Source organism: Crocodylus siamensis, chromosome 1 (genome assembly GCF_052110815.1).
Source record: "Crocodylus siamensis isolate JL-2025a chromosome 1, ASM5211081v1, whole genome shotgun sequence".
Classification (NCBI taxonomy): Eukaryota; Metazoa; Chordata; order Crocodylia; family Crocodylidae; genus Crocodylus; species Crocodylus siamensis.
In genome coordinates, this window is record NC_143395.1 from 136801642 (window position 1) to 136815594 (window position 13953).

At 43.2% G+C, this 13953-nt stretch overlaps 1 protein-coding gene across 1 annotated transcript in view; it reads right to left on the bottom strand.

The window, feature by feature from the left end:
* The window catches only part of GALNT2 (polypeptide N-acetylgalactosaminyltransferase 2), a 172826-nt gene that overhangs the window by 88962 nt on the left and 69911 nt on the right, over positions 1-13953 (bottom strand). The gene's annotated exons all lie outside the window — the stretch shown is intronic.

A 13953-nucleotide genomic window follows, 5' to 3' on the forward strand; every position in this document is an offset into this window, starting at 1 on the left:
CTGCAGAGAAGTCATCACGAGTGCTTATGTTTCTATAGAAACAACTGATCATTCACTATTAGGACTTCACAGAATCAATTTGAAAGAGAAATTGGGTTAAAAGAAAAACATGCATGTAAAAAGTGATAATGAAATGTACAACTAGTACAAGGTTCTAATCTGAAGAGTCTGTGGAAAAGCCTTTACACAGTATATCTACATCCGATGTTTATTCAGTCATCTGTTATCAGTATCGAGAATCTTTGCTACCCTTTATCCCAGCAGAGTTGGAATCAACAAAACTAAAGAGAATGTTATTTTTTCTTGTACAGATGTTGTTGCTAAGTCCCAACTACAGGGCCAATTTCATCTGTACAAATCTAGGCAGAATGTCTTACAAAAGCTTTAATACAGACAGTGGCATCACACAAATAAACAACGATGCTTGAAATCCAAACAAAGAATATGCACAGACGTCACATTTCTAGTGGGACAGATGCTGTTCACCCTCCAGAAACTGGTAGGGTACAGGTATTTGCAGTTTCTCCCATAGGAACCATGCCAGAGCTAAGAGAAAGTCTTTCATCCATCAGTAAGGAAGATATCCCTGTGCAAGGGCTTCTCACACAGACACTCCTGTATGAGTTTTGCTTCTGAGACCCAGGAGGAAACAAATAGTGGGGAAAAGCTCCTTGCGTCTTCCCCAGATCAGTTTTGTCCTTTGGAAGGGATAAACTCCACTAGCATAGCTAAGAGCACAGGTTAGCGCAGAATACATTTATAGTTTAAATGCACATTTACTGCTGCCATCAAGGGGTTTCTCTTCACCTACAGTTGAAAACTGCTTTAGAAGGGTTAATTTGGTTTAAACATATTTAGGGTTAAATGAAAAGACCAACTGGCCAAGTGACATTCCTTGGGCTATGTCTCAGGACACAGAAGGAAGGATTGTACACACTGTACATTTTCACGTTGTAAAGAAGCTATTCTGCAACACTAATATTTTTAAGTAAGAACATGTAGATACTAAACTAATGTTGGAGGTGAGTGGAACAGTTATTAGAATAATATTTTCACTGCCAACTTATTTTAATATCTTCCATGGCATGACAAAACACAGTTTTACCAAAAATAAATATACTAAGCTTCTACATATAAAGCAGGTCTTGAAGCTGTAGGGGAAGAGATTAAATTTGCCTACTGCTTGATTACTTTGATTCAAAGATTACTGCATATAAACAGAATAGGAATTTCTTTTCTCCCCTTTTATGTGGAAGGTTTTTCTTCAACTTTGCAGAAATATTTCAACCTTCTCAAGTGAAGACAACTGAAATATGAAGCTCTACATCATCCATTAGATCTCTGAGATTTTGTACCAATTGTTTACTCAAACAAAACAAGAGCCCACTAATTACAACTCCAATATTCATCATATTAAGCAGGAGGAGTAAGAATAGCATACCATTTGAAAGTCTCATCTCAACTCTGAACTGCAGTGTATTTTTTAAGCTACAGATCACACAAAAAACTGACACTGAAGGTTAGTTGGCAAGAGTCTAATCTTTTGTTTTAATCTTTTTTTCTTTTCAAAGTTCGTGATATAAGAAGAGGGAGGAAGCGAGTTACAGTAACTAAAACTAACCCTCTTGGCTATTGTGGTCTACGGAAAAGTTTAGACAATTACAAAATGGAGAAAAAGTGAGAAAAGATATGCATTTTGAACTTTTGGGAGCTTAAAATCTGAACACAGAGGAGGGGAAATGCTTTTTAAAATTTTAAGTTTGATTACTATATTATATTAGTGGCATGAGTGAGGTAGCAAGAAACTAATTCTGCTCTGAAAATTTAAAATTTATTCCTCAGCTTAATAAAACCACATTTTTACTTTAACATAATGGTAGATGTTTGCAATCAGGTAGAGAGATTAAAAGCTAGTTCAATATGGTTTTGAGCACCAAAATGATTCACAGTTAAAGTTATTGAATAATCATATTACTACTATCATGGTTTGCTGTATATCCCTTTTTCCTCCCCTCCTCCTCCACTTTCTTTCTTACTATATAATTTACTATTAAACACAAGTAACTGCAAGCTTTTTAGGGCTAGGACAGTGGTTTTTATACATCTGTACTGCACTTAGCACCAAAAGGTAACAAAAATCATGATCTAGACCTCTAGGTACTACTGAAAGATTAAAAGGAGTGTACTTTAAAGTTATAACAGGTATTTACTATTTCCTCCATCTTTCCAGCTCTGTTCATAAAAGTTATTAAGTGTCTGCAATTGACCATACATTGAATAGTAACATTATGATAAGACAGTTTTACCATGATTTTGTATTCCATAATTTATACTGTATTAAAAATAGAAGGGATAACAACCTAGACTTGTAAAACTTAAAATTTTAGAATGCTAAAATAATTTTGGCAATTTGAAAATTGGCAGTCAAAGTGAAATAAATGACTTCCACAGTATGACATTCTGTACCAGTGTGTTTAAAGATTTATATAGATTACAAGGATGGCAATGAAACCAAACCAAATCAGAGAAAGTTGTACTTCACTTGACACCATCTGCTAAATAAGAGTAATCGTGAGAAAGAAGAAGCATACACTAAAGTTTATTGTCCATTTTGGCACCTGCTTCAAATTTTTGGCCAAGTGCCACTTACAGGCAGATTTGCTGCCACTGACTTTTTTTTTTTTTTTTTTTTTTTTTTTTTAAGGAAACCTTATACTGGCAACATCTTCACTGACACAAAGGGTACCATTCGATTCAGTTGAAGTAAAATAGGACTTTTCTATCTCATACAGCTCAGATCAGTCAAGGGCCTTGGAAAAGATAGCTCTGTTATATCAGCTATATTTTCTCAGCACTCCATGCACTTCACTGTTATGCTAAGGCACTTGGTACTAAGTCTACAAAATAAACTGGAATACTGCAATACTGAATGCTGCAGCAACCCGCTACCTAGGTGAATTCACACTCCTGAGTTGGGTGCTCTGACTCCCAATTTAACGTATGGATGCAGTTGCGTACCGAGGAATAGGATTCACAAAGCTAGCCTATTCAATAGAAAGCTACTTAAGTTAATCAGTAAAAATACCAAGGACAGAGAGGTATGTTTGAATCTGTCTCCCTGTCTGGAACTTAGGCACCTAATCAGGGATCCTGGGAGTTTTTTGTTTTGTTTTTTAAACAGAAAAATCACAAATCCTCTGATAAAACCCTACAAATTTGCTGATTAAAACACTCCCAAATCCACGATTGAAATGAAACACCACTGTAGGTTTAGGTATCAATTGAACTCAATGTTGTATTGATATATTTAGAATTGTAAAGCAATTTGGAAGCCTAAAAGTGCTTCAATCACTATAATAAAATAAATTTTAAATACCTATAAAATTTGGTATTTGATTTTGGGTTTATCATGGAAAAAAAATCAGAGCTCCCCCTGCCCCCTTTGTTCACTAGAACACAGGTCCAGGCCCCTCTCTCCCCACCCACAGCCCCCTGCAACCCCAGTCTTGCCCGAGGGGGCTCCCAGCTGCCAGGAACCCAGGTCCACAGCCTCCCGCCCCCCCAGCACCACCCGAGCCCTGGCTGCTACTCGTGGAAGACAGTGGCTGCTGTGCCCAACTGGAGTGTGGCTCTCCCTCCCCCATAGGTGGCACAGCCAGAGCAGAGCCCACGAGTGGGGAGGGGAGAATGCTGGGGGGCTGCTCGCTGCAGGCTTGGGGCTCCTACCCTGCTGCCCCACCCCACTCCATAGCCCAGTGAGCAGGACCTGGCACAGTAAGGCAAAGTGGGGCCGAGCAAGGAAGCTCCTTGCCACCGCGAGCCCTCAGCCGCCCTGGCAAGGCATCCCCAGCCTCCACCTTCCCACTGCTGCCAGGGGTGCTTCACCATGGTGGTGCAGGGCTCGGGGCGGTGGCACTGAGCTTCCCCGCCCCACTCTGCTCTGCCCTGCTGCACCAGATCCCACCCACTGGGCCACAGAGGCCCCAGGGGGAAAGAAGCAAGGCAAGGAGCCCCAGCTTGCACCTGCCCATGCAGAGATTTGGAACTCAAAAAGGAATCCTATAAAAAGTGGAATCTTGGTTGTAGTACTAGGGAAGAGTATAAGAGCGTTGCACGGGTATGCAAGGAAAAAATTAGGAAGACCAAGGTACAATTTGTGATGCAGCTGGCAAGGGACATGGAAATACGCAATAAAAAGGGATTCTACAGGTATGTCAAAAGTAAGAGGAAGACCAGAGAAGCTCTATGTCCCTTACAGAATACAGAAGTAAACTTGTTACAGATGATGCGGAGAAGTCCTGCAATTAATACCTTTTTTACTTCAGTTTTCACAGCTAGGGTCAGCTACCAAATGATAACTAGTTTGCAGCAGAGATAGGGATGGAGATAAAGAGCCTAGAGTAATAGCAGAACAGATTAACGATTACGTAGAGAAGCTAGACGCATTTATATTAGCAGGGCTGTATGGGATGCACCCTAGGAGAATGAAGGAATTGGCTGAAGTAATTTCAGAGTCTTTAGCAATCCTCTTTGAGAAGCTGTGGAAGTTGGGTGAGGCCCTGGACAACTGGAAAAGGGCAAATGTAGTGCCTATCCTTAAAAAAGGGAAGAAAGAGGATCCAGGGAACTGAAGACCAGTTAGCCTGACCTCAATACCTGGAAGAGTCATAGAAGAGGTCCTCCAGGAATCCACTGTGAAACACTTGGAGGACAGCAAGGTGATCAGGAACAGTCAACATGGATTCACAACAAGCAAGTTATACCTGAACAACTTGATTTACTTCCATGATAAAAGTGACAGGCTCTGGTGATAACACATGCACCCCCTGAAAGCTGCAGTGCACCCCCTAACTGGCCATGCTTGCCACTTAGGTAGCTGACAGGTGGGAGTGCCGGTGCCCCCCCTGCAAGCGCTAGCTGGGGAATGGAGCACCGTGGCACTCCCAGAAGCCTGTCGCAATTGCCCGTGGGGGACCCCCACTGGTCAGTAGGATCAGCTGCAGGGCCCCCCCCCCCCCCCATAACTGTATGGTCACTGAGGGGGGTGTGGGGAGAAGCACATGCCCCCCCCCCCCGACTAAGGTGGCACCAGTCACCCATGACAGGCTCCGTGGATGGGGGAAAACAGTGGATGTGATATATTTGACTTAAGCATGGCTTTTGATACCATCTCCCACAACATTCTCATTAACAAACTCAAGAAAGACTAAACCAGGGGTGCCTAACCCTTGGACCAGAGACCAGATCTGGCCCACAGCCCAGGGATCTGGAAATCTGGCAGCAAGAGAAGTAGCACATCTCCCCCACTGCCACATTTCTAGAGCCATGGGGAGCCGTGAGCCCTATGCAGTGGATTGGTCACCCAATCCCAGCACATAGCACTGGTCCCAGGACCCAATCTCAGCACACAAGGGGCCAGATGGTACAGTGGGATGTCAAGACCCAATCCTAGTGGGTGGGGGTGGGGGAAGTATCAGGCCCCTGGGACCAAATTCCAGCACATGGGGGCAGGAAGGAATGGTGGCAAAGCCTCTGGGACCCTATCCCCATACTCAGAGCAAAGTGGGTGATATTGGGTCCTTGAGACCCAAATCCTGACTCACAGGGCTCAAGCTGGCCTGTGGACCAGCCCCAGCTCATTCACGTGGCTTGAAGGGTAAAAAGGCTGAGCACCACTGAACTAAAACAAAAGGACTATAAAAAGGTGGATACAAAACTAGATGGGTCACTGTGCTCAGTAAGCAGTCCTCAGTGGCTCAATGTCTACTAGAAGGCAACATCAAGTGGGGTTCTCCAGAGGCCTGGCCTGTGTCATTGTTTAGCATCTCCATTAGTGGTTTGAATGATGGTATTGAGGACACTTAGACAATCTGCACGTGACACCAAGTTGGGTACAGTTGCAGACACACCAGAGGCCAGGGCTAGGATTCACAACACTTGGATAGCCTGGAAAAATGGTCCACAGATCAATGAGATGACATTCAGCAAGAACAAGTGCAGAGTTCTGCACTTGGGATGGAATAACTGCACGCCTAAATAGAGACAGGAGCAGCGGTTTCCAAACTCGGACAGATTGTGCACCACCAATTTAAAATTGTACAACCTTAAGTACCACCCGCCAATTGTCTAGTTCAGTGGCTCCCAATCTGTGGTACGTACGTATCAGTGGTATGCAGACCACCTGTCAGTGGTACACATTAACAGATTTATTTTAATTACCACCTAGGATTATTTAGTCTGAAGAAGATAAGAATTCAGTACAAGTCTTCAAATATCTGCAGAACAGTTACAGACAGGATGGAGACGGGCTCTTTTCTGTGGCTGTAGGAAACTTATTTAAGTTTCAAGCTGTTCAGCATTGTCAATATTTAAAATTCCCCTAGCTGTCTCAAGTCTCAATGCAGAAAAGTTTAGATATTCATTCACTTCAGGGGAACCAAGCAGGGGTTCTGAGGTGCTCAAATTCTGAACTTAAGCACCTAAATCCTGGCTTCCTGCTGGATGAGGTGGCAATGTACCTCCATAGAGAAAACCATAATCTTCCACTCAGACAGCAAGGGCTAAAGGGCATCATGTAGCTAAGGGCTGTATGTGAAAGCGGAATTCCAAGAACTTTTTTGCATTGGAAATTCAGCAGCATCTCCACTCTTTCTACTTTTATTAAAGTCTTCTAGATATTCTACATATTCAACCACAATGCAGCTCTTCTCAAAATGCACCAACTGTAGCCTACATTTAAATGCTGTAGCCAAGACCATACTTCAATTCATGATAATTTTGTATTAGACAAAATGCAAGTGACTAAGAGATCACTTTTATTCCTCTTTATATCTGTTTCTGCCGCTCACTTGCATGTTTAAGTTAACAATGGCAAAACAGTAGAAACGTAATTCTATGGTGAATCAAAGCAGCCAAGGTCTGTGAAAGTCCATGAGGCGACTGAAAGCAAGAATACTGAACAAGAACTAGGTTCACTGAGCATACCATAAGATGCAATGGCAATCTTTTTTTTTTTTTTTTTGAAGAGGAAGTGTCTGATCAGCTACGCTAAATGAACGGTGACATTTTTTGAAAGTTCTTAACAATATGTCAATTAACAATTACACTACTTCAGATGGATAAACCAAATGTAAGTGTTTGAGAACAGTTCAGGTCAAGTTATTCCCTTACCCCAAAACATTTCAACAAGAAAACAACAGCTGCTTTTTATCAGATTCCCTGTTTGGCAGCAGAGGCTGAACAGAAATTTATTAAGTGCATTCAAGCTTCTATGAACAGCAGACAAACAAGTGTCAAATGGAGGAACTAACAAAAGTTCATTAACCCACCTTGAGGGTCATCCCACCGCACCACCACGACCTCACTCCTCCCATAAAGGCGTGACCTCATTCCTCCCACTAGTTCAGACAAATGCATTACTGGATGCTTTAAGCCAATGAATGTTAATAGTCTCTACTTACTGACTGGAATTGTCCCACCAGATATCAGGAAAGCAAGAGCAAGCAGAGTACAACATACCCAGCAGGGGCACTGAATATATGGCCACAACAAAGCTCCCAGTTGACTAAAATCATGGAAATTCTAGCTACTGGCTGCATTATAGGAAAGAAACACTAACAGCCACATGCATAAAAATGTGGCAGTAGGACTAGGGATGACCCAAAAGGAAGTTAGGATGAATATCAAAACTGCCAAACATCTCCCTGCAGGTGCAAAGCTTGACTGACGAAGACAGAAAAGCTTGAACTGCCTCTCAACACAGATTGGTAAGACCAAAATTAACGTGCAACTATAGGCATACTGCAGTGACGCAAACTGTATGTGAAAGTGTGGACGTACTTTCAAAGACTACAGAACACCTATGCCTGCCCCCATTTGGGAAACCATCCACCAACAAGGACCTTGCTATGGTTACAGATCGAGCAACAGTATATGCCCATTTTTGGACCCAAATTTGAGCATGGTGACAGAACAAAAAGAGGACTTTGCATCTCATAGTTTCATAGTTTCTAGGGTCGGAAGGGACCTGAGCAGATCATCTAGTCCAACCCCCTGCCATGGCAGGAAAGAATACTGGGGTCAAATGACCCCAGCAAGATGTTCATCTAACCTCCTCTTAAACACCCCCAGGGTAGGAGCCTGCACCACTTCTCTTGGAAGCTGGTTCCAGACCCTAGCCGCCCTGACTGTGAAGTAGCGCCTCCTGATATCTAACCTAAACCTACCCTCTGCCAGCTTGTGACTGCAAGAAGAACCTAACAGTCTTGCAAGTCAGAATCGGCGCATCCAAGTGGTTTGGCTATGTTGATTTCTCATCAGCTGATGACCTGGAGAAAGCTCTCAAGTTCAATGGAAAGAAGCTCATGGGCTCAGAAATGAAACTGGACAAAGCAAGGACTAAAGAAAGCCAGAAAGAAAAGAAGAAAGAGAGAGATGCCAGAACGATCTTTGTGAAGAACTTACCTTTCCACGTAACCCAAGATGAAATTAAGGAAGTATTTGAAAATGCATTGGAGGTCCGGCTAGTTCCTGGCAAGGGCTAGCCAGGAACTAGGGCTCAAGTGTTTCCCCTCTTCATTCCGAAAGCCATGGTCTGCCTTGATTTACTGGCAACAGCTCAACTACTACTGTAACTCCTTGACTGTCTCCTATTTCTACAATGCCCCCTACTCATCCAAAATACTTCCCCAAAGTCATCTTCTCCTGCTTCCATCAAATCACTGGGTGCAGACACACCATAGTTACTACAGAGTAAATCACACCCGATTTTACCCCATAATAAAAATTACTCCGTAATAAGGAGAGGACACTCAGCAAGGTCATCTAGGCTAGCTGCCTACAGTAAGCACCACTATAACATTTGGCCACTAAGTGGCAGGGGAGCCAGTCTGCACTGAGCAAACTTTTCGCCAGAAGGAAATAGACATGGGGAACAAATGCATGACCTTCCTCATAAATCGGGGCAAATCCAAGATTTGGTAAAGGAGGGTACAGCATTTCAGGGGTGGCTGTACTCCCTGCTCCCAGTCTCTTCCCTCCCACACACTGGGGCAGACAAGCCCTTGGCTGCTGCCCCTGCAGTCCCATTTAAGTCCAAGGAAAGCAAGCATCCTCCCTCTCCCCACACATGCTTAGAGGCACATCCCCTCCCCATTCCCATCCTTCTCCATCCCTTCTCCTCCCAATCCCATCCTCTCCTGCCTGCTGCTGCCAGGTGGACATGTTCCCCTTCGCTGGGCCTGCTCCTGGGCTGGCAGGGAACGCAAGGGGAGCAGGCAGGGAAGGGGGAACACATCTGCCCACTGCCAGCACTATCGCAATCCTGAGCTGAACACAGCCCATGCACAGCCCAATTGGAGCAGGCAGGAACTTTCCTTTGCTGCTGAGGGTGGCGGGAGGGATAAGGGGAGAAGGAACAGAAGAGGGGCATGCCTTTGAGCATGAAGGAGAATGAACAGGGAAATGCTTACCTCTGAGACTTAAATCCCTGGCTGCTGATCCAGCAGCATGGTCAGAAAGTGACTCTGCTTGGGAGCAGGGAGCGCAGGCAGATGCACCACGGCCTTTGGATCTGTGCCTGCTCATCACAACTTTCTTACACAGTCAAGCAATCAGACTTTTTTTTTTTTTTTTTTTAAAGGGCAACTTTACCTGAATTCAAATGATTTAGTATATAGTAGACCTTTGCATCATGTGTCCTCTCCACTTCTACTACACAGTACACATATTGTACATGGATATAATCTCTAGTCCAACTAATTTGAGCGTATCCATCCACATGGAAGCTATTCATCCATTTCTCAATACCCTATACAACTCTGCTCGCACTACTTTCCTCACCCCTGTTCACTCTACCTCCCTATCCCTCTACTTGGGTGAACCAGAACCCCAACTGAATAAAGAGTCATGAGAGTTCACACTTTGATCAGCTATATGATGTATTGGAAGTGGTATCTCATTTTGGTGGTTCAAGCAGATGGAGTGTTTGGCTTGTATGTAATAGCTGACATAGTGCATTTTCTCCTACTCTGAGCTGTGAAATAAAGTGTCAAGCAACACTAAGTAAGTTTTGTGCTCAAAGCACTACCACAAGTGGATTTTTTACAATACAAAATGAAAGACATTAAAATTTACTATACAGTTTTTAGCCCACTCCATTCAAAGGAGAAATATCATCAGCTGTGTCCATACAAATGATAAATCAGTATTTATTTTTAAGTTGTCAAAAACTCCCAACTATTACTGACAAAAGTGTGTAAAGGGCTGCTAAAATATCATTTCTGTCTACCTGTGGCAGTATGGAAAAATGCAATAAAATCTGAATTGAGATGTTATGAATTCAAACAGGATCCAAGCAGGGACAGATCCAGTAGGGGTGCAATGGCACAGCTGTACCCCCTCTTTTGGATTCGACCATACCATGGGACCTCAGGGGATTTTTTTTAAGTCCCTAAAGTAGGAGAAAATCCTCCCTCCCTTCTTCCTGTTCAAAGGCATCTGTTTTAGGGACTTAAAGTCCCAAGAGACTCTCACAGGTCAGTCTTTCTGCACTGGTAGGGGTGGAAGAGGCTGGGAGCCAGGAGTAGTCACCCCTGCAGTGTTGGTTGACACTCCTGCACCTCTCTTTGGTAAATCCTGGATATGCCTCTGGACACAAGCAAATAGTGTTTATTGGAAATTTCTAGTTGCTCATAATTCTTCTGCTATATGCAACACTCACGCTCTCTTAGCAAAATGACCCAATCTCTGTAGCAACCCCCACCCTCCCCAGCTTGTTTGTAGATTCTTATAGTACATTGCAAGCTAAAAATTCTGTGTTTCATTTAAGTTTTCACCATGCCAAAAACATTTTATATATGCAACAAAGCTGTACTAGAGACAACATTAGTGAAAACCAAGAAATCTGCCTATCTAGTAGAGGGGAGTTATAGCCTTAAGTTTCTAAAGAGACATGCATTTGGGACTGGGGTTGTAAACACATTAGACAGCTTTGAAAAAGTTGGCCATCCTTTAGTTACAAAGATTGACTGTAATATAAGCAATAAATGTGGATGATAACACTTTTCAGCACATTGTAGGTTCAGAAAAAAAGTCACCATGCCTCATTGGTTTATACTTTGTTCTATGTGTGCTAGAAAGTTTTAGATTTTAGACCACAGTTGTGAAGCAAAGAACAAATTCTACAGCAACAGAGAATATAGAAGTAGTGCCCCATGCAACTAACCTACTTATGGCACTATTTTAGAGTTTAAAGAGATAACTGGCAATTTAAAACACACACACAGAGCATCACAGGCTCAGAACCTCAGATACTCGCATGGCATGGTGAACCTGAAGATGGAACAACACCTACACAGCACCTTTAATCCCACATTTGCCAGTCCTAGTAGAACTGAATAGGGAAGATCAGTTTGCTTTCCAGGGCAAAGAAAACTTTCTTTGTCAGCAGAGTTGCTATCAAGAATCTCGTTTTACTGGACTGAGTTAATGCCAACAACTCTAAAATGTTTAAAGTAAGAAAAACAGACGTGCAGGTGCCAGCTCCCACTAGATAAAGTCCATAGCAAAATGTTAAACAGAGTTATAACAATTTCGACTCAACTGACAAGGACAGTAGAAGGACGCACAAGTCAACAAAGCAGGAATCATTCTTCCCCTTCAGTATTTATAGCCATGCATATTTATGTCAGACTCGCAATGGATTAACAAAGGTAACTGCAAACCATTGCAAGTACAGCTGTGCTTACAATGCAAGCTGCCTTATCAGATGATTATTCATATTCATGCTAGTTTTGGAGATAAAATGCTATATTGATTTAATGGTGTAGAAATTAGCAGGCTGAGTGGGCAAATCATTCATTCATCCTTCTGGCATCAGTGGCATTTAAAAGAAACTGAAGTGAAAGCCCAGTTTTTATTTGCAACGGCACAGCAAATATACAGGTCAGTCAAGGCACAGAAGACTTAAGGGCAGGCTAACAAGGTAAACGTTAAGAATCTGAAATCTCACTTACCCCAATGGAGTTTTGGATTGGATTTTTTAAAATAGAATAAAAACATTGTTCCAAATCTATTGCCCAAGGACAGTTTATGCCCCAAGGTGTTCTGAATCATATTCCCATATGAAAAACAAAATAGGTTTCAAAAGACTTAAGGCTGCAGCAGAAATTAAGTTATCCCAAACACTTGTAGTTCTACCTACACAAGTCATCCCTCTGTTCCCTGCTGCCCTGTGCAGATGGAACCACTGATAGCAGTTGTTAGAATATTAGTCAATGGATACCTTACATATCATATACAGGCAGTCCTTGACTTGCAACGTTTTGCACCTACATTTATAAACTGACACCCGTTTCAACTTTCTGACGTTAGTTTTGATTTTACAACACTTGTTCGCTGGCGTGGTTTGGCATCAGATCAAGTACACTGCGTCATCCATCTCCCTAGAGAACATCTGTCCAAACTTCCTTGGATACTTTCTTTAAGGAAGCAAACAAGACTCCAGAAAAACCTGCAGCTAAGGCTCCTGAGAAGACTCCAGCCAAGAACCCTTCAAAAAGTCCAACCAAGAGCCCTTAAAAACATCCAGCAAAGTCTCCTCAAAGAAGTCCTTCCAAATCTATGATTGCTATGTACAATATAAATACATTAGTGTAGCTATATTACTCATCTATAATTTAGTACAAAATTCTGGGTTATTTTTGGTGAAAATAGGGTATTGGACCTTGATTCAGGAACGAATCCCCCATTTATAACATTGTTTCCTATGGGAAAAATCGGTTCCGAGTTACAACTTTTCAACTTGAGACATGGGTTTCAGGAACCAATTGTGTCGTAAGTCTGAGGACTGCCTGTACTTGGGTAATTTGGCCAGAGCCCTAAATTAATAAGAAACCTAGTGAATGTCACTGTTTTGTCAGCATCATAATACTAGATGCCTTCAAAACCAGATAAGCCAATCTGAATAATTTTCAGTGAGCCACAGAAAGTAAAAATTCCAAATGAACCTCCAAAACAGTGAACAGCAAAGCAAACTACTATATTAAATAGGAGCATTTGCTACCTCTGGCAAAGGCAGGGAAAGGAAGACTCCACTTGCCAGGCTGCATTCACTGACATAATTTAAATCAGACTTTCAAAGCCAGCAAAAAAGTAGAACCTCACACCAAGAGAAGCAGGAATGGCATTTGTCAGAGAAAAGGAAGAGGAAAAAAAAGAGAAGGTTACAAAACAAAAAGTACCCCTGTCATGGGAAGGCTCTACCGTCACTGAAGCAGTAGCAGGAGCTCTGTCAATGTGCTAAACCAGGGATGGTCAGCCTGGGGTATGTATACCTCTGGGGGTATGTGGGAGGGCCCTAAGGGGGTACACACAGGCAGGGGGGAATGGAGCACTGCTACCCACAATGTTACTCCACCTCCCAAGAGCAGGGCCAGGGTGGGAAATGAGGGCAGCAGCACCCCTCTGTAGGATGCTGGCCACAGAGGGGCAGGGGAAGAGGAAGGGAAAGCTCGCATGCAGGTGCCACTGCCGCTTCCCACAACCCCACACTGCTTTGCGTCCGGCCATGCACCACCCCCACCCCCACTGGCCTCTGGCCACCTGGGGGTACACTTACTAAAAAAAAAGGTTGAAAACTCCTGTGCTAAACCACCAGTCCGTGATGTTTTCTACCAGCAGATCAAAATGGCCTGTCTTGGGTCAAAGGCAGGTCCTAGAGCAAGGGGTGAACCCAGGATTTGGCATGGTGGGGGGCAGGAGCAGCAACCTGTGTTCCAGGGGTGGCTGCACCTGCTACCAACCTCTTTTCCCCACCCACTACAAGTTCAAGCAAACTATCTTGTGAGAGCCTCCAAGGACTTTTTAAAGTCCCATAGCAGCTAAGAATTCCACCCCCCTCCTCACCTCACCTCCTCTTTCCGCACTGTCTAGGGGTGAGAGAAGCTTCAATAT